At 35.0% G+C, this 2,884-nt stretch overlaps 1 long non-coding RNA gene across 2 annotated transcripts in view; it reads right to left on the bottom strand.

The window, feature by feature from the left end:
• LOC110479159 (uncharacterized) overlaps positions 1-2,884 on the bottom strand; it is a 134,603-nt gene that overhangs the window by 46,785 nt on the left and 84,934 nt on the right. The window lies entirely within an intron of this gene.

Raw genomic sequence — 2,884 nt, 5'->3', positions numbered from 1 at the left:
CTGCAGAGTAGACCGAAAAGTGGAATCAGGTGGAGAGATTTTTCAAATGCAACTATTTTGGAAACTCCAAAAGATTGAAAAGTAAAATAGATTTAAAAAATCTTTGGATCTATTTTAACTCTGTAAACAACAACAATCATAACATCTTTTTGAGAAATGCATAGTTTTGGGAAATAACATCCTTTTGAGATGAGATCTTTTCTACTGGCTAGCTCTGTTCAACTGAAGTATTTCCAACAGTGAAATATATGACCTTTGACTTTATTGAATGCATATCAAATTATTTTGAAAAATCTCATTCCCAAGTTGGGAATGAGAACTAAAAACCCCTGTGTTACCAAGGCAGAATGGTTTGATATAAATTATTATCAGCAGGAAAAGTGATGGCTCACAGGAAAAATGAATGCAGTAACTGTTTGCCAGTTAGATTAATCTCTCTTGAAGTATGATATATTATCAGGATATGCTCTGAGAAAGGATTAATCAAAAATGTTAAAAAATGCATTAGCGCACAAAGACACCATTTGTAAAAGAAATTTTTTTTTGTTTAATAGTGATAAAAAAAATCTCCTTTATTTTACAAAACCTATAATTTCAAATTATGAGTTTCTTTCTGAATCTGTGAGTTTTTATATTTTATTATTGTATTTTTCCAAATAAAATTAACATGAGATCTACTAGTTGGTTCTCAGACTTGAAAATGGTTGGGATGTCTCCTGCATAATCCCTTGCTCTTACTTCCTCTTTCAGGTTCTTCTGCCAGATAGATGAAAAGATGCAAGGTTTGGCAGAATTAGGTCCTAGATTGCTGAGTGGAGAGCAAGCAGCCCAGATACAAAATTCTCCCAAATCCCTGGTACTATTCAAGGGATGAATACAGTCAGGTTCTGGCTACTCAGACTGGTCAGTGTTACTCTGCCCTGGTCAATCACACAGCAATTCTAGTTACTGATGAAGTATCTTGCATGTTTTGAAAAAATAAACCCTAAATTGAAGGGTTTTACATTTTTCTCAGGATTATATAATAGTGCATGCACTTTTAGGATCATCATGTGGTGTAAATTAGCACAGCTGACTGATTTTTAGTATTGCATCAGGGACTCTATGAGGGAAGTACTTCAAGTTTCTGCAACTGCCTTACACTACCCACAACATCAGAATTTCTACCACCTGTATTAAAGAGTATCTAAAATCATAAATCTTTTATCAGTATGTGTTCAGGAAAACAAACTGAATTCTGAAGCAGGACATAATTTTATGATGATGAATTTGCCACAGAAAAGAAAAAAAGATAAATTAAATACCTTTGTAACCACATATGCTTACATCATTTCTGAGACTAATTGACATATTAAAGATAGCTGTTGAAGCAAGCAAGGCTTGTTAGCATGAAATTACTTCCTTGCTGAAAAGGTGCCAGTGTTAACATTTTCCATAGAAGTAACAGGTGATAAAAGATAACTATGTACAACAGCTGCAGTATCTTTTTTCTGGAACTCTAAAGGTACATATTTCCTGATGGAAGAAAAAGTACCTGTAAAAAATAAAATTTGTTACAGCCAGCCTGTGCAGAGCACAACTGACAAGTGGTGATGAAGATTCATCACGTCTAGGCAATTGCATTAAAATTACTGTTGAAGAAGTTATGAATCCTCCATATGATAACTAAAAATCACTGAGATGTTTTCTTCAATTCTTTTCTCTTTTAGACACATGACTTAACAGATAGAAATGAACAGAAGAGGTATTTGCATATTTGCTGAGTTGAGTAATCAGAGGGTTATCAATAGAACTTCTATCCTTGTCTAGCTGTCTATTGTCATTAAATTTTTAAATAAAGACTGAAGTTTGCTGGGTTTTTTTCATTGTAAGAGTTTAAAGAAATATTATTATACTCCAGATTTGGCATTTCCTAGGTTAAGTCCTTTTTAGGGTTGGAAAAACTTTAAATAAAGAGAGACATAAAAAACGCCCTGCGATTTTTTGGTCTTCTCCCCTGGAATTCTATCATCAAGGTCCTAAAGCATGCCATAGAAGTATCAGCCTTGCTCCAAGTCTGGTGAGGATCTGACTTATATAGTATTTGCACACCTAATTTCATCATGAGTATATGTGCTATATGTCAGGCTAGAGAAAGGGAGAAGCAAGTGCTCCAAACAACAGAATCCAGAGATTCACATCCTGTGTCCCTTTTCCATTTGTCCTTGCTAGTGGTCATATCCAGAGGGGACATCTGTAACCTTTTCTTGTATCAGAGCAGTTTAAATTTATAGTTTAAAATGTAAATACCACCTAAATTAAAGATACCTGAGCTATTTTAAAAAGCACCTAGATGTTTGACTTTCACTGAAAGTTAGGACTTGGTTTTGTGAAGTCAGAGATATTATGTGACACTGGCATTCATTTAAATCAAAGGGTATCAAGTATGTAAATACCCTGGTCCTCTTAAGGCTCCACAAAGTTTCTTGACCTCACAGATTTTTTTTTTTCCAGTTTTGCCAGTTGTTAAATTCACCCATTTCTATGCAGGAAATTTCTGTATTACAGGGAGAGCTCTTGATGGGGCATAGTACATCCAGCTTCAGATTACAACAGCAACTGGAATGCTAGGTGCTCTGAAATCAGCACTCTGGTTTCAATGTGTTAATATTCTTCCTGCTGCACATTTTTACTGCAGTAATACACATTTTAAAGGGGTAGCAGAGTGGCCACACTTGTAGCACACTTTCTCATGTATTATCAGAATGTTCTCAAAACCATAAACCTCTGCTTAAGTAAGACCCTACAATGATTACCAGAAAAGCTGCTACCAGGTAACACACTATCAAATATCCCTTTTTCATAGCAGCATCCCTTTTTCTTACCTTTCCCACTTTTACTGCCT

Source organism: Lonchura striata, chromosome 3 (assembly GCF_050655825.1).
Source record: "Lonchura striata isolate lonStrDom1 chromosome 3, ASM5065582v1, whole genome shotgun sequence".
Lineage (NCBI taxonomy): Eukaryota > Metazoa > Chordata > Aves > Passeriformes > Estrildidae > Lonchura > Lonchura striata.
This window is presented reverse-complemented; position numbering and strand designations above follow the sequence as displayed.